This window comes from Microcaecilia unicolor, chromosome 8 (genome assembly GCF_901765095.1).
Source record: "Microcaecilia unicolor chromosome 8, aMicUni1.1, whole genome shotgun sequence".
NCBI classification, from domain to species: Eukaryota; Metazoa; Chordata; class Amphibia; order Gymnophiona; family Siphonopidae; genus Microcaecilia; species Microcaecilia unicolor.
Genome location: NC_044038.1, coordinates 93378737 through 93397318, shown reverse-complemented (window position 1 = coordinate 93397318; position 18582 = coordinate 93378737). Strand labels below are relative to the sequence as shown.

The window sequence follows — 18582 nt, the reverse complement described above, 5'->3', positions numbered from 1 at the left end:
ACGGGCCGTCACATGTGCCTTCCGGAGCAGGGGGACCTTGCGGGCACTGCAGGATTGCAATCCGTTATGTCGTAATGTGTTACCAATGGTTTTCGTGGTGACAGTGGTCCCAGCTGCCTTGAGATCATTGACAAGTTCCCCCCTTGTAGTTGTAGGCTGATTTCTAACCTTCCTCATGATCAAGGATACCCCACGAGGTGAGATTTTGCGTGGAGCCCCAGATCTTTGTCGATTGACAGTCATTTTGTACTTCTTCCATTTTCTTACTATGGCACCAACAGTTGTCTCCTTCTCGCCCAGCGTCTTACTGATGGTTTTGTAGCCCATTCCAGCCTTGTGCAGGTGTATGATCTTGTCCCTGACATCCTTAGACAGCTCCTTGCTCTTGGCCATTTTGTAGAGGTTAGAGTCTGACTGATTCACTGAGTCTGTGGACAGGTGTCTTTCATACAGGTGACCATTGCCGACAGCTGTCTGTCATGCAGGTAACGAGTTGATTTGGAGCATCTACCTGGTCTGTAGGGGCCAGATCTCTTACTGGTTGGTGGGGGATCAAATACTTATTTCCCTCTGCAGAATGCAAATAAATTCATATACTTTCCACAATGTGATTTTCCGGATTTAATTTGTGATGTGCTATCTCTCACTGTTACCAATAACCTACCCTTCAATTATGGGCTGCTCATGTCTTTGTCAGTGGGCAAACTTACAAAATCAGCAAGGGATCAAATACTTATTTCCACCACTGTATGTCCAGTTTGAGAATTTACATCTGCTGTCTTATTTTGCACTGGGTATACTGGAGCTGTAACAACTCACAGAAATTATTTATAATGAAAAAAAATCACTTTTTTTTTCTCCTATACTAGTATAATATTTTCAATGATATCTGTTTATATGCACTATGGCTGGTATAAGGAGTGAGGCAAATGTGGGTGTGGCTACAATAGGGGTGGAGTCCACGCACGAGTACCGGCACCTTTTTTTCTACAAAAAAAAGCACCGAGTAAATCACCTGGATCAGATAGTATACACCCTAGAGTACTGAAAGAACTCAAACATGAAATTGCTGATCTGCAGTTAGTAATCTGTAACCTGTCATTAAAAATACTACCTGAAGGTTGGAGCATGGCCAACATAACGCTGATTTTTAAAAGGGCTCCAGGGGTGATCTGGAAATTACAGACCAGTAAGCCTGACTTCAGTGCTGGACAAAATAGTGGAAACTATTATAAAGAATAAAATTATGGAACACATAGAGAAACATAGTTTAATAGGACAGAGTCAGAATGGAATTAGCCAAGGGAAGTGTTGACTCACCAATTTGCTTCATTTCTTTGAAGGCGTAAATAAACATGTCAATAAAGTTGAGCCAGTTTATGTAGTGTAGCTAGATTTTCAGAAAGCCTTTGACAAATTCAGAAACTCCTGAGAAAATTAAAAAGTCATGGGATAGGAAAAAATGTTCTGTTTTGCATTATCACTTGGTTATTGGGCAGAAAACAGAGAGTAGGGTTAAATGACATTTTTTTCTCAATGGAGGTGAATGGTGGAGTGCTATAGGGATCTGTATTGGGACCAGTGCTATTTATTTATAAACAAGCCGTTAAGCCCATTAAAACGGGCAATATTTTTTATTTCTGACATATAATGTAAATTTGGTGAACGTAATGTATAGTGCTTGAAAGGGTGCGGGGAAAAGTTGGGGGTACAGAGAGAGTGACAGTGTGTATGTGTGTGTGAGAGAGAGAGAGAGAACTGCTAGGAGTCCCTGTGACAGTGGAGGGGCATTTGCTCCTTAGCCAGTTGTTTGAGGCAGCAAAGCAGGGCTAGTTTTTGAGTCGCCTGCCCCCCCCCCCCCCCCATACATCTTCCTGTAACCTATATGAGATATGGTGCGTTATTGTTGGACTTCAATGAGTTCACTGTATGTGTGGTATATGTGAGCGACGTGCCTGGGATCCATTCCCGGCGTCGCTGTCCCGCTCTGTGTGTGTGTGTGAGAGAGAGAGAGAGAGTGTGTGTGTCTGTGTGAAAGAACGAGAGAGAGTGTGAAAGTGAGTTCAGAGAGAGATAGAGACAAAGTGTGTGTGTGTCTGTGTGAAAGAGAGAGTGAGAGTGAATTGTGAGAGAAAGAGAGAGAGCCTCTGAGTTCCAGGCCCCCCTCCCTCCCTCCGTACCTGTTCCAGGCCTCCCTCCCTCTGATTTAACCAGGCCCCTCCGTCCCTGTTCCAGGCCTTCCTCCCTCCGAGTTCCAGGGCCCTCCCTCCAACCCACCCAGTTTCAGGCCCCTTCCCTCCCTCCTAGTTCCAGAGCGTCTCCCTCCCTCTGAGTTCGCCACCGCCCCTTCCCCCGAGGTCACCGCCAGTCCTCTCCACCTCACTTCCGAAAGCGCAGCACACAGTGGCAGCTCACCTCCCTTCGGGCTTCCTTCCCTCCCTGTGTGCCGCCCTCGTGTGACGTAACTTCGGCGAGGGCGGGACACAGGGTTGAAGCGCTGTAAGTTCAACGGAGAGGGCCCCGGTGGAAGGGGTCCGGCGGCGACCTCAGGGGGGGAGCAGTAGTGACCTCGGAGGGGCAGAGGCGGGGCGGCAATTTGTGACGGCCGCACATGGGCGGAGAGCAGAAGGTGGGTGTGTTCAGCAGTTGCGATCGTTTTTAAGGGGCGGGCGGGAGGAGATGGGTGTGGGTCGGTCTGAAGCATTGTGTGACGTGCCGCACATGCGCAGAACGTCGGTCACTCTTCATTTATGTAGTAGGATGATCCTGGAAACAGAACGATGAGTGAATAAATTTGCAGATGACACAAAACTACTACCAAAGTTGTTAAAATACTTACGGATTGTGAAAAATTGCAGGAAGACCTTAGGAAATTGGAAGACTAGGCATCCAAATGGCAGATGAAATTTAATGTGGAGAAATGCAAAGTGATGCACATCGGCAAAAATAAACCAAATCATAGTTACTTGATACTAGGGTCCACCTTAGTAGTCAGAACCCAAGATAAAGATCTAGGTGTCATAGTAGGCAATTCACTGAAATCTTCTGCCCAGTGTACGGTTGCAGCCAAAAAAAAACATGAAGCTAGGAAGTATTAGGAAAGGATGGTAAATAAGACCGAGAATACTATAATGCCTCTGTATTGCTCCATGGTGTGACCTCACCCTGAGTATTGCATTCAATTCTGGTCATCATACCTCAAAGGGAAAATTAGGTTCTTACCTTGGTAATTTTCTTTCCTTTAGTCACAGCAGAAGAATCCATTACGAATGGGTTGTGTCCACCTACCAGCAGGGGAAGATAGAGAACACTGAAAACCATAGTGCCTCTAGGACGGCTAGCTCCATCTGCCCTCTCAGTATTTTGAAGCTTCCAAATCAGTGTTAAACTGCAAAGTAGAATAACATGAACTTTCCTCACAGCGAACGAACGCCCCAGAACAGGAGCAATAACACAAAGGAGGGACAAGCTCAACCTCCTGTAGTAGAACAGAAATCCTGAAGACTGTTTTCCAACTTCTCCCAATGAGGGAACATGTCTGCAGGAAAACTGAACACAAAACAGAGTCAATCAGGGAGGGATCATGGATTCATCTGCTGTGACTAGAGGAAAGAAAATTACCAAGGTAAGAACCCAATTTTCCCTTCCTTGTCATCAGCAGCAGATGAATCCATTACGAATGGGATGTATCAAAAAAATCCCTAGATAGAGTGGGAACAAGCCACACCACGCGCAAGCACTTGTGCTCCAAAAAGCGCATCCCTCCTGGCAGCCACATCCAGCTTGTAATGACGGGCAAAAGAGAGCTTAGAAGCCCAAGTAGCAGCCCTACATATCTCTTGAAGAGAGAGTGCTCCCGTCTCAGCCCAAGAGGAAGAAATCGCTCTTGAGGGAATGTGCTTTAAAGGCGTCAGGCGGAGGCTGGCCAGATAGCAGATAAGCCAGAAAAATAGCTTCCTTAAGCCAACGAGCTATAGTGGCTTTAGATGCTGGAGACCCTCTGCGAGGTCCTGACAACAATACAACAAGGTGATCAGAGGTCCTGAAGGCATTAGACATCTGCAGATACTGCAACAGAGCCCTGCGCACATCCAGAAGGTGCAACTGCCCAAAGGATTTCCAGAAACTCTTCCCTAGTTAAAGGAGGGCAGATAAATAGGCTGGTTTAGGTGAAACGCTGAAACCACCTTAGGCAGGAAGGAAGGCACTGTACGTACCGTTACTCCTGACTCTGAGAATTGCAGAAATGGGTCTCAACAGGACAGCGCCTGGATCTCAAACACCTGTCTCGCTGAAGTAACGGCCACCAAAAAGACTGTCTTTAGAGTCACATCCTTCTCCAAAGCTCGCCTCAGCGGTTCAAAGGGCGAACACTGAAGAGCCTTTAATACTAGCCCCAGGTTCCAAGCCGGACAAGGAGCCCGCACGGGAGGACGGAACCGCAGCGCCCCTCTAAGAAACCGTGCAATGTCCGGGTTGCGCAGCCAGGGAGAGGCCAGCGACCTTCCCATGAAAACATGCCAAGGCTGCCACTTGAACATGCAGGAATGTAGGCCAAGCCTTTTTGTAAATCATCCTGCAAAAAGTCAAGAATCGGCGAGACAGAAGCCCGCATAGGTGTGATCGCTTTAGAAACACACCAAGCCTCAAACTGGCGCCAGATCCGAGCATAGGCAGCGGAAGTGGAACGCTTGCAGGCCTGCAAAAGAGTGGAGATGACCTTGTTAGAATAGCCCTTGTCCCTCAATTGTGCCCTCTCAATAGCCATGCCGTAAGACCAAAGCGGCATGGATCCTCCATGGTCACCGGGCCCTGTGTCAACAGGTTCTGTACCAGAAGCAAGGGAAGGGGAGCCTCCACCAGCATCCGCCGGGAGGGCCGCACACCACGGCCGCCTGGGCCAATCCGGGGCAATGAGGATCACCACTCCTTGATGCAGCCAAATTCGCAGGAGGAGTCGCCCTATTAAGGGCCAAGGTGGGAACACATACAGAAGGCCCGGGGGCCAGGGTTGAGCAAAAGCATCCAACCCCGCCAAGCACGGATCGCTCCGTATGCTGAAAAAGGACTGGACTTTGGTATTTGTGCTTGAGGCCATAAGATCCGCTACGGGCGTTCCCCATTTGGCACAGATCTGAAGGAACACTTCGTTTGCCAGTTCCAACTCCGCAGGGTCAATTTGATACCTGCTTAGAAAATCAGCTTGCACATTGCTCTGACCTGCTATGTGAGCTGCTGACAGAACCTGCAGACGTAGCTCGGCCCAGTGGAATATCTGAGCGGACTCTGCAGCCAGTGCCCGACACTGAGTGCCGCCTTGTCGATTTATGTAGGCCACTGCTGTCGTGTTGTCCGACAGAACTCTGACAGCCAGTCCCTCCAGAGTCTTGTGGAAGGCCAGAAGAGCCTGAAATATCGCTCTCAGTTTCCAAGCGATTGATGGACCACCCCATTTCCTCAGGTGTCCACAGACCCTGGGCACAGCTTCCCTGGCAATGTGCTCCCCAGCCCTTCAGGCTGGCATCCGTTACCACCAGGCACCAATCGGGAAGCGCTAGCGGCATTCCTTGCCGCAGCATGCTGTCTGAGAGCCACCACTCCATACTGAGCAGGGCCGCAGGGAGCCACGTGAGTCTGCATTGATAATCCTGGGACATAGGAGACCATTATTGAAGCAGGGCAACCTGCAGAGGTCTCACTGTGCGCTCTCGCCCATGGCACCACTTCCAAGGTGGCCGTCATCGACCCCAACAGCTGGACAAAGTCCCAAGCTCGCGGGGGAGGCATCCTCAGGAGCAGACGGGCCTGATACTGAAGCTTGCACCGGCCTTTGGTCAGGTAGAAAGACAAACCCAGAGGCCGTGTCGCACCGGACCCCCAATATTCTAGAGATTGAGAGGGGGTCAGGTGACTTTTGGGTATATTGACGACCCAGCCTGAGATTGCAGTACTGAGATCACTCTGGCTGTTACTTGACGACTCTCTTCAGAGTCTGCTCTGATGAGCCAGTCGTCTAGGTTTCGGGTGAACCCAGATATCCTCTCGCCTGAGAAAGCAGCTACTACCACCATTACCTTGGAAAAGGTTCTGGGAGCTGTGGCGAGGCCAAAAGGCAAGGCCCGAAACTGGAAATGTTTTCCCAACACCACAAAACCGGAGGAACCTTTGGTGCGGGGGCCCATATAGGAATGTGCAAGTAAGCTTCTTTCAGGTCCAGAGACGTGAGGAACTTTCCTGGCTGAACCGCCGCAATGACGGAGCGCAGGGTTTCCATGTGAAAATGCCGCACCTCTTAGCGACTCGTTGACTTTCTTTAAGTCGATGAATGGGCCGATAAGACCCGCCTTTTCGCGGCACCACAAAATAGATGGAGTAACGACCGCAGTCGTGTTCGGCGGGAGGCACAGGGATCACCGCTCCAAGGTGCAACAAGACTTGTAAGGTCTCCTCTACCGCCGCTCGTTTGACGGCAGTGCCGCATCGGGACTCCACAAACACATCTCTCACCGGGGCACCGAATTCCAATCGGTAACCTTCTCTGATCAGGTCCAGGACCCACTGATCTGAGGTAATCTTGGTCCACTCCTCGAGAAAGAGGGAAAGGCGTCCTCCTACAGCTGTAAGGAGGAGTGGACCGGCGTCCCATCATTGTGGAGGACGGCCCTGAACTCCTGGCCTTGAGCCTGCCGCTGCAGAGCATTTGTCCGAGCGAAAGGAGTTCCTCTGCTGAAAACGGGCACATTGAGTAAACCCAGCAGAGCGCCCCGGGCGATACCTTCGAGCTTCACGGAAGCGAGGTCTGGAGGAGGAGGGAACCACCTGACCCTTGGAAGAAGGCTGAGGCCTATCCTCAGGTAACCTCTGGGCTTAGCATCCCCAGGTCTTTAACAATCTTCAACTCCTCTCCAAATAACAGAAGGCCACGAAAGGGCACTTCGCCAGCCTTTGCTTAGAGGCCATGTCAGCCGCCCAATGCCGTAGCCATAGAAGGCGGCGGGCGGACACCGCCACAGACATCTGTTTAGCCGAAGCTCTGACCAGATCATAGAGGGCGTCAGCTAAAATACAATGCCAACTCCATTTGCGGTGCAACCTCAGCGAGGGACTCCGCACCATCCACGGGGCTGTTCCACTGCCTGTTGTAACCAAGAGAGGCAGGCTCGAGCAGCATAAGAACTGCAAACAGACGCCCTTAAGGCTAGGCCCGAAATCACAAAGGACCGTTTTAGCGCTGATTCCAGCTGCCGGTCCTGAATGTCTTTCAGGGCGACCCCTCCCTCTACTGGGAGGGAGGTCTTTTTTGTCACCGCCGTGACTAAGGCATCCACTTTAGGCATCCCAAAACAGGCCAAGTGCTCTGCACTCAGAGGGTAAAGATGCCCCATCGCCCTGGCCACTTTCAAGGGCCCCTCAGGGTCAGCCCATTGAGCAGAAATAAGCTCTTGGATGGAGTCATGCAAAGGAAAGGCTCGAGCAGGCTTCTTAGTACTCGCCATCCTCGGATTACCAGAGGAGGCCTCGTCTAACAGGATCATCAATAGAGATGGCCTGTAAGGCATCAGAAATAAGTGCTGGCAGCTCATCGCGGTGGAAAATCCGAACCGCAGTGGGATCATCCAGATCCAGTGGCAAACCGGCACCTTCCTCTGGCTCCTCAGAGTCCCCACAGCCCGACCACAGGGGGGGAAAAGGGGGGTGCGCCACTCTCCGACGGGGAATTTACCCGTCTTTGCTTAGCGTGCATCCAACGCTCAGGGGAATCCACGTCTGACATCAGCCCCGGGCCATCATCAGTCGAAGGGGGACCAGGTAGCAACACAGTGTTAGACACCTGTGGCAGAGCTCTTTTCAGCATGAAGGCTTTATGTAAAATAAGCACAAACTCGGGGGAGAAAAACTCACCCTGACCTCCCGTCTCCGAATTAGGAGCCACGGGGAACAGAGCTCCTCTGGTAGCCTTGGCCCGAGGCGCCCCTGTGCTCTCAGACTCCTCCGCAACCGCCGGGGGGGGGGGGGGGGGGGGTGTCGAGCCATGCGGCGCTTCCAAGATGGCACCCGCTGCCAGCTCCATCGAGCGGAGCGGGAAGAATCATTGCTCGCCATGCTCATACTGTCTCTACCGTCTAAACATCATGTTGTACAGAGCCCCGCTACTGATCTGCGCTTGCCACAACGGGAACAGCGCTTAACTCCCTCAGCAGCCATCGCCGAAAAACAGCGGAATAAAATTCAAAATGGCAGCTTCGCGCCAAAATCACCCCGATCGGAACGCCGTCTGCGGGCCCTCCCCGGAGGAGCTGAGTACTGCTCTTACCTCAAAGGACCAAGTCCATGAGCACCGGTCACGCTGCACAGTCAGGAAAAGCCTCAGAAATAGCAGCGCTGTCAAAGCACGATTTTGTTTTTTTAACGCTGTGAGGAAAGTTGGAGGCAAACAGCTTCAGAGGTACTCCAGAGGCAGGAGAGGGTGGGAAAGGCAGGGAAAGGGCGAACCTATATGCCTGCACCCACACAGGGGGAAGGGGAAGGCAGGGAAAGGGCGAACCTATGTGCCTTTAAAGTGGGCTCCACTTAGCCACAACACCCCTGCTACAACTGGCAAAAGCACAGGAGCCACCCCAGGCAGAATCTTCAAAGAGCTGAACAAGCTGCGTCCAATCCTGCTGGGAGATAGAGAAATACTGAGAGGCAGATGGAGCTAGCCGTCCTAGAGGCACTATGGTTTTCAGTGTTCTCTATCTCCCCCTGCTGGTAGGTGGACACAACCCATTCGTAATGGATTCATCTGCTGCTGATGACAAGGAAAAAGACAAAGCGGAATTAGAAAAGGTTCAAAAGAACAGCGACCAAAACGATAAAGGGATGGAACTCTCTCATATAAGGAAAGGCTAAAGAGATTAGGGCTCTTCAGCCTGGAAAAGAGACGGATGAGGAGAGATATGATTGGGGGTCTACAAAATCCTGAGTGGTATAGAATGGGTAAAAGTGGATCAATTTTTTACTCTTTCAAAAGTACAAAGACTAGGGGGCACTCAATGAAATTACATGGAAATACTTTTAAAACAGGACGAAATACTTTTTTCACTCAATGAATAGTTAAACTGTAACTCGCTGCTAGAGGTTATGGTAACAGCAATTAACATATCTGGGTTTTAAAAAAAAGGTTTAGACAAGTTCCTGGAGGAAAAGTCCATAGGCGCGTGGAAGCAACTGCTGCTATGGGACTGGTAAGATGGAATTTTGCTGCTATATGAGTTTCTGCCAGGTACTTGTGACCTGGTTTGGCCACTACTGGAAAAAGAATACTGGGATAGATGGACCATTGGTCTAACCCAGTATGACTATTTTTATGTTCTTATGTATTCAACTTAACAGTCAACATGTCTTCTCCTCCTCTCTGAGCTGAACAGCACCCTCACTCGCAGCACATGACAATAAAGTGATCTACAACATGGATTTGCCAAAGTTTCACCTGTCTTTTGCCATTTGGAGGACACAGGCTGTAGAAGTCTTTCTGGCACCGGCCTCAGTTCCCCCATGCTAGATTTGGCTAATCTTTTTCAGTCTTCTGCCATTTGCTGGACACAGACCATACAAATCTGTCCGAGATCAGCCTCAGTTCCCACTACCATTTCTCAAGATAATACCTCAACAGCCATGATGTGTTTCCATCCTTTACTTAGGCATCCCTTGTGTCTTTCTCATACATTTTTGAATTTGCTCACCTTTTGTTGACTCTACCAACTGTTCCAGAAAGGCATTCCAAGTGTCTAACTACCCACTCTGTGAAAAAGTATTTCCTGATATTATTCCTAAGGCTACCACCCCAGAACCTCCATTCATGTCCCCTAGTTCTATCGCCCCTAAGTCTCTGGAAGAGATTTATTTGAATATCTTTCAAGTAATCTCTCCTTTTCTCTAGCGTATACCATATTCAAGTCCTCCAGTCTCTTCTCATACATCTTATGTCACAAACCCTGTACCATTTTTGTCACCTTCCTCTAAACCGCCTCAAGACATTTAGGCAACCATATTGAATCAAGAGTTTTTTCAGTATGTTTTGTTAATAGTGTCAGGTGGAATGTGAGGGACACCGCCTAAAGCAGTGAGGACATACCTTAGCTCCACATTCAGCAGCTTCAGGGTCTGGAGTTTCCCCCTTCTGGAGCTTCTATCTGCCAACTGCTCCCAAAAGACGACCCACAATGGCTCCTTCTGGTCAAGAATCTTGCACCAGACAAATGCCCTGCAGGCTTCTTCCATCTGGGCTCAAGCTGACCTCTGAACCCAGGGCCTGCACCGATCCTCTATCAGCGGCAGCACCCCCCCCCCCCAACCACCCTGACCCAGAAACCTTGCATCAGCACCCTGGTGGGTCTATTAGCTCCCCTTCCCAAGGATCTGACCTTACCCTCTACCCAATCCACAGTTCAACCATTTTCCTTGGTAGTCTAGTGGCCCCTCCTTGCTCCCTTCCCCTTTCCCTCTCAACTTAAATTTTAGATCCCTGGTGTCTAGTGGCACCCCCTACCCTGCTCACCCACCTCCCCCATGCCCTCCAGCTTATTAAAAAAACAAATCCCTAGTGTCTAAGGCACCTTTGACCCCCCTCCTTACAACTTAAAAAATTGGTATCTAGGAGAGGATTGGGGGGGGGGGGGGCTGTAGGGAATTTTTTTTCACTAAGTTGGGGCGGAAGGGTGCTATTAAGAATTAGAGGCTCAGATCAAGGAGAAATTCATGGGGGGGGGGGGGGGGGGGGTCAATGCCAGTATGTTTTTCTTTTTTTAAATGCCACCCATCCTGTCAGTACCTGAGCCAATCATTGCTCAGGCTCTGAAAAGGAGGGTAACATTTAGCAATGAGCGGCGCATTCCACGATTTTAAGGCAACAGTAATTTGCATACACATTGCTTACAGCATGCCACATTATTTTGGCAATTGGTAATTTTGTGGAAAAGGCACGGATCTACCACAAGGTTTTCTGCATTGTTCTCCCCTCCCCCCTCTCCCCTCCCCCCCCCCCCCGGGAGAGTTATCAGTTTAGGAACTATGAGGCCTATTTTCAAAGCACTTAGACTTATAAAGTTCCACAAGTTACTATGGAAATTTGTAAGTCTAAGTGCTTTGAAAATGAGCCCCGGGGTCCTAGGTGGTTGGTTAGTATCTCACTTGAGTTTGGAAAAGAAGTTTCACAGTTGCTGTCTTCTCTATTTCCCTTACTGTTTGCTTTTGCTCAGGGGTCAGCTGTTGAGCCTCTGAAGGATGGTAGTGGGTTCTAGTTTCTTCTTGGCTCTGGGAAGGGGTCGCCTTGGTTAGAGAACACAGCTGTACTGCAGAGAAAAAGTAACAGGAAGATTCAACATTAGCAGTGATATGAAGTCAATTGTTCACCTCCTATCACATGCTCAACAGCCAAACGAACAAGCCTCAGGCTACAGAGCCTGGGAATTTTCATAGACAGAGTAGTAAGCCTGCAATTTACTGTGAGTTCTATCAATCTTTCACTTTTAACACTAAAACATACCAGTTTAAAACAATGAAGTGACAATACTGTTTAAATATTATTCTAGTTGTCCATACCTGAAATTCATGCCTGCCCAGTTGGCTGGAATGGCCTGATCTTGAGCTGAAGGTATCTTTCTTCTTTCTTCTGCGAAAGCCAGATTCAGAATCGTCAGCTACCACTATAATCAAAGCACATTATAGGAGAAACAATTTCAGAAACAAAAATGCTTTTAAATTTCATCATCATCAAAATAAAAGTGCACTGTATGTTCACTCTCCAGCAAACACCTCTTACCTTTTGTCATCAAATTTATGTTATCAATAGACTCTCATATATATTCAAGGACAATACTGTCACAAATCATAACACCGTAAGAACATAAGAATTGCTATACTGTGTCAGACCAAAGGTCCACCTAGCCCAGCCTCCTGTTTACAAGTGGCCAATCCAGATCACCAACACCTGGAAGGACCCCAAAACAGGGCAAGATTCCATGCTACTTGCTCCCAGGGATAAGAAGTAACTTTCCCTAGGTCTTGAAATGGTATTTCAAGCGGACGAGTCGGAGAAACTTACTGACTTCACGGTAAACCTGGAGGACGTAATGGGGCAGTTCGGCAAACTGAAGAGTAGCAAATCTCCTGGACCGGATGGTATTCATCCTAGAGTACTGATAGAACTGAAAAATGAGCTTGCGGAGCTACTGCTAGTGATATGCAACTTATCCTTAAAATCGAAGATTTTACCGGAAGATTGGAGGGTGGCCAATGTAACGCCCATTTTTTAAAAAGGCTCCAGAGGAGATCCGGGAAATTATAGACCGGTGAGTCTGACGTCGGTGCCGGGGAAAATGGTAGAGGCTATTAAAAACAAAATTACAGAGCACATCCGAGGACATTGATTACTGAGACCGAGTCAGCACGGCTTTTGTGTGGGGAAATCTTGCCTGACCAATTTACTTCAATTCTTTGAAGGAGTAAACAAACATGTGGACAAAGGGGAGCCAGTTGATATTGTGTATCTGGATTTTCAAAAGGCGTTTGACAAGGTACCTCATGAAGGCTACAGAGGAAATTGGAGGGTCATGGGATAGGAGGAAATGTCCTATTGTGGATTAAAACTGGTTGAAGGATAGGAAACAGAGAGTGGGGTTAAATGGGCAGTATTCACAATGGAGAAGGGTAGTTAGTGGGGTTCCTCAGGGGTCTGTGCTAGGACCGCTGCTTTTTAATATATTTATAAATGATTTAGAGATGGGAGTAACTAGCGAGGTAATTAAATTTGCTGATGACACAAAGTTATTCAAAGTCGTTAACTCACGACAGGATTGTGAAAAATTACAAGAGGACCTTACGAGACCGGGAGACTGCGCGGCTAAATGGCAGATGACGTTTAATGTGAGCAAGTGCAAGGTGATGCATGTGGGGAGAAAAGAACCCGAATTATAGCTACGTCATGCAAGGTTCCACGTTAGGACTTACGGACCAAGAAAGGAATCTGGGTGTCGTCGTCGATAACACACTGAAACCTTCTGCTCAGTGTGCTGCTGCGGCTAGGAAAGCGAATAGAATGTTGGGTATTATTAGGAAAGGTATGTAAAACAGGTGTGAGGATGTTATAATGCCGTTATAATCGCTTCATGGTGCGACCGCACCTTGAGTATTGTGTTCAATTCTGGTCGCCGCATCTCAAGAAAGATATAGTAGAATTGGAAAAGGTGCAGCGAAGGGCGACTAAAAATGATAGCGGGGATGGGATGACTTCCCTATGAAGAAAGACTAAGGAGGCTAGGGCTATTCAGCTTGCAGAAGAGACGGCTGAGGGGAGACATGATAGAGGTATATAAAATAATGAGTGGAGTGGAACAGGTGGATGTGAAGCGTCTGTTCACGCTTTCCAAAAATACTAGGACTAGGGGCATGCGATTAAACTACAGTGTAGTAAATTTAAAACAAATCGGAGAAAATGTTTTCTTCACCCACGTGTAATTAAACTCTGGAATTCATTGCCGGAAAATGTGGTGAAGGCGGTTAGCTTAGCAGAGTTTAAAAAGGGGTTGGACGGTTTCCTAAAGGACAAGTCCATACAACCGCTACTAAACGGACTTGGAAAAATCCAAAATCCCAGGAATAACATGTATAGAATGTTTGTACGTTTGGGAAGCTTGCCAGGTGCCCTTGGCCTGGATTGGCCGCTGTCGTGGACAAGATGCTGGGCTCGATGGACCCTTGGTCTTTTCCAGTATGGCATTACTTATGTACTTATCTCAATACCACTTTATGGACTTTTCTTCAAGAATTTATCCAAACCTCTTTAAAACCCAACTACACCAATTGCTTTTACCACATCCTCCAGTAATAAGTTCCAGAGCTTAACTGTGTCTGGACTATTTACTCAGATTGGTTTCAAGTGTACTCCTTAGTAACTTCACAGTGTGTTGCCTAGTCTTTGTATTTTTTTAAAGAGTGGATAATCATAGTAGCATAGTTATGTAGTAAAAGGCCATATTGGTCTTTATCTGCAGTCAATCTAGTCTGCCCACTAAGGTGATTACAACCATACCTGTCACTCCATGCGGGTTAGATCCACTTGTGCCCTTGTTTGTAGTCAAAGGTATAGTTTGTCTACTTTGTTAGTAGGAGAGGATGAATTTATTGGTACACGCACACACACCCTCCTCTCTTTCTCACACCCCCCCCAGCAGCTTCAACCTTTCCACCTGCTTAGTTGTAACTGAAGTAGGGTGACAAAATAACAAATTTTCAACCTTTACATTTCTTATCTCATTTCTAAATGTTTTCTTCTTATTCTCAGCATTTCCTTTGATTTTCTCATCCTCTTGAAACCTATAACAAAAGCTAAAGAAAAATGTTTCTTCGTTTACCCTTTCCTTGTTTCTCTTTATGCCACTTATTTTCTTCCATTCACCTCTCCTCCTCACACCCCTCACTCCCCACACACATTCATGTTTCTCAGCTCCACATTTCCCTCATCCTTCACCTCTTCTGACCCTTAACACTTATCTCTCCTTCATCCACCCTTCTCAGCAGTTTTCTCCCTTCTCTCCTTTCTTCACCTCTTATTTCTCCCCCCCCCCCATCGCCTATACCCCTCTCCCTCCTTTATCTTTTTCACTCCTCATGCCTTCCCCTCACATCTCTCAGTTCCCCCTCCACAATGCACACTTCCTCTCCCTTTTGTTCCTCCATACTTCCTGGCACTCACTCACACTCTCTCTCTCCACTTTCAAACCCTTCTGACACACCCTCGCCCCCTCTCTCTTCTCCTCCACTTTCTGGGCACTTTTCCTAAGTGCCAACATAGCATATTTTTAGTTGGGGGGAAGGGCAACAAACCAAGAAGAAATTAGATCTGACCTGTTAATTTTCTTTACTTTAGTCCCACCAGATCAGTCCAGAACTTGTGGGTATTGTGACCATTGGCCAGCAGGTAGAGATAGAGAGTACAGAATTGTGCTGTCCATAAGGATCCTGTGTAGCTCTAGCAATATAGCATTGTAATATCAAAGCATTTAAACCCTTCTAGGAGAGTAGAAAACAAACTTTTCTTCCTTTATATTACAAAAAAAAAAAAACCCCAACAACATTAATTTAACAAAAAACAGGCAAGAGGAATAGTACCACAAGAAGAATCTGAACTGCGAGCAGAGAAGACTAACTGTAAATAAAGAATAATTGCAGAGAAGTCAGGCAGAGTAAGTATCTGGACTAATCTGGTGGGACAAAAGGAAAGAAAATTAGCAGGTAAGATCTAATTTTGCCTTCCTTACTCCACCAGATCAGTCCAGGACTTGTGGGATGTAATAAAACAGTCCTCAAAAAGGGAGGGAACCAGAAGCCCCCACTGAAGTAACAACAGTACTGAAGGAGGCTTCATCCCTCACCACGATATCAAGTCTGTAATGCTTAGAAAATGTATGAACAGAGAGGACCATATTGCTGCTTTACAAAATTCCAACAGAGCCACAAATTTGAGCTCTGCCGAAGTGGTCATTCTTCTAGTGGAGTGGGCTTTAAGCACTGAAGGTGTGTGTTTACCTGTCACAAAGTAAGAATAAGAGATCATTTCCTTCAACTAATGAGCAAGTGTAGCTTTGGAAGCAGTTTCACCTTTCTTTGAACTACTGAAAAGGTCAATCTATCAGATCTATGAAAGTTATCAGTGACCTCCATATATCTCTTAACAACCAACAATCTTAAGGCTCAGAGTAACCTTTAGATCTTAGCTTTGCCCTCTTAAGAGCCAAGCAAAAAAAATCAAAGGCAATCGATCCTCCATGAGAATTGGACCCTGTCACAGAAGGCCCTTTACTTCTGTTTATGTTTTATATACTAACCCAAAACACACAGTGAATCATTGTACTGACACTCCCACTTTTTTTTTGAAAAAATAGGAGGAGGAAAAGGACCTCATACAACTGTGGCAAACAACTGCACAGAGAACTGGACCGCTGTATCAGTGAATCCACATGTACACAGTTTAAAAAGTTAATCATCAGTCAAAAAACCTCCAATACAATGTTGCTAAATTGTGCAATCAAAAATTGAAGTGTGCAAATAAAATCAAGAGCTGTAACATCAAAATCAATCTTCAACATATTAGTGTCATGCAAATACAATCACAAAACCTGAGCATTTATCTTAATGGTGCTGTATCCCAATCCATGATCGCTCGGACTTGGCAGGATAAACAACAGTGTGGTCCCGATGGAACTGTTTTTGCTCCAGCTTCTTCTGAAAACCTCACTATGCTCCAAATCTGCAGTCAAAAAGGTCAAACTTAAGTTTAAGAGCTCACAAAACAAGAAAAAAAAAAACGAACAAACCAGGAACATGCTCTAGAAAATCTAACTCGAACATACTAGCAGGTAGTTTCTCCACTGCAAGACAGCTGGAGGAAAATGATGTTAACACTCAAACAGGACGCCAAGCATCCAGCAACCAATCAAAGCTGAAAACATCATCACATAATACAATCACAAATTCATCAAAGAAACACTGTCCAATGTAAAGCAGAATTCAATCCACAAGTTCCAAAGTCTTTAACTTGAAGATCCAACATAGTTCCAACTGTAACAATCATTTGCTTAAATCATCTCCATGGATGCTTTAAGAAACGCTGTCAATAGCCCAGCATTGGAAAGACTCAAGGAATGATAGAAGTCTCCGCAATGTGAGATTGTAGGTCACACACAATTTGTGCTCACTCGATCAGATGGAAAATTTACATTCAGTTTTACCAACGTAAAATTTCTTGCACAGACATTGCAAAATGTAAACCATTGACTGGATTTACATGTTGTGTGGCACTTTAATTTGTAAATCTTCCCATCAACTGGATTAATGAAGTCCATGCATTCCATAGCTTAGAACTCAAAGTGATAGCCTAACATTTTAGGGTAATAAGCTAGGAGTGCTCTTATAGAACTATATACAGTAGTTATCACTACAAGGATCATACAATATATAAACTAAAATCACTTTATATCAAACTGAAATTCTTAATACTGTAGGAACTCTTACAAAATTGAGAAACTTGAAAACACTAAGATGGAGTCAGCAGTCCAGCAGCGAGAGGGGTGCTACCCAGTCTTTTGCATTGAGTGCCATATGTATGATTATCTCCCAGTTGGTGAGATGTCATATCTGTGTGCCCGATGCAAAGAGCTCCTAGACCTCAGAGAGCATGTTCGTTCTCTCGAGGCTAGAGTAGCAGATTTGGCAGAGATGAGGGAGACAGAGAAATACATAGAGGAGACCTACAGGGATTTGTAGAGAGCTCAAACCTCCAGTCAGGTAGCCTCTGTGCAACCTTGGAGGAGGGAGGACTCCCAGAAGGTGATATAGGAAGAACTCCTGTAGCCAGGACGTACCCACCAGAAGATGTACTATCCTCTCGCACCAAAGATATATCTTCAATGGCTGACCGGGAGGAAAAGGTTAGAGCAGCTGTCATACTTGGCGATTCAATCATTAGGAATGTAGATAGCTGGGTGGCTGGTGGGCGTGAGGATCACCTGGTGACTTGCCTACCTGGTGCAAAGGTGGTGGACCTCAAGGGGCACCTAGACAGGATTTTAGATAGTGCTGGGGGAGGAGCCAGCTGTCTTGGTACATGTGGGTACCAATGACGTAGGAAAATGTGGGAGTGAGGTTCTGAAGCTAAATTTAGGCTTTTAGGAAGAAAAGCTCAAAAACCAGATCCTCTAGGATGGCATTTTCTGAAATACTACCCGTTCCACGCGCAGGCCCCAAGAGGCAGGCAGAGCTACGGAGTCTCAATGCGTGGAAGAGACGAAGGTGCAGGGAGGAGGGTTTAGATTTGTTAGGAACTGGGCACATTCTGGGGAAGAGGGAGCCTATTCCGAAAACGATGGGCTCCATCTTAACCAGGGTGAGACCAGTATGCTGGCGTCAGCATTCAAAAAAAAGAGATAGAGCAGCTTTTAAACTAGATATGGGGGAAAGGCCGACAGTCGCACACAGCACATGGTTCGGGATAAGGTATCTTGCAAGGATACCTCACAAACAGGGAAGACAGGGTTTCTGGATAGTGAGGTTACACAAGAGACCGTGGTAGGCCAGGTGCCCTTAAATACAACTAAAGATCAGACAAAAGATGGCAAATCAATAGTGTCAAGCACTAAGCATCATGCAAATAGGAACAACAAAACATACTCTGAAATGTCTATATGCAAATGCTAGGAGTCTAAGAAATAAGAGGGAGAGTTGGAATATATTGCACTAAATGAAAAATTGGATATAATAGGCATTACTGAGACCTGGTGGAAGGAGGATAACCAGTGGGACACTGTCATACCGGGGTACAAGTATATCGTAGGGATAGGGCTGGACCGGACTGGTGGAGGGGTAGCATTGTATATTAACGAGAGCCTGGACTCAGATAGATTACAAATTCAGCAGGACACAAACCACACCTTTGAATCATTGTGGGTTGAAATTCCATGTATAAAAGGGAAAAGGACGGTGATAGGAGTGTACTATCGTCCGCCTCGCCAGGATGAGCAGGTAGACACAGAAATGATAAAAGAA

General features: G+C 46.8%; 1 protein-coding gene across 2 annotated transcripts in view; it reads right to left on the bottom strand.

The window, feature by feature from the left end:
- The window catches only part of PROSER3 (proline and serine rich 3), a 265873-nt gene that overhangs the window by 152438 nt on the left and 94853 nt on the right, over positions 1-18582 (bottom strand). For both annotated transcript variants that reach the window (XR_003943137.1, XM_030212288.1), the window contains exons 2-3: positions 11584-11687; positions 11224-11333 (exon numbers count right to left, since the gene is read on the bottom strand). The gene's annotated coding sequence lies outside the window, so the exon portion shown is untranslated. The remainder of the gene's footprint in view (positions 1-11223; positions 11334-11583; positions 11688-18582) is intronic.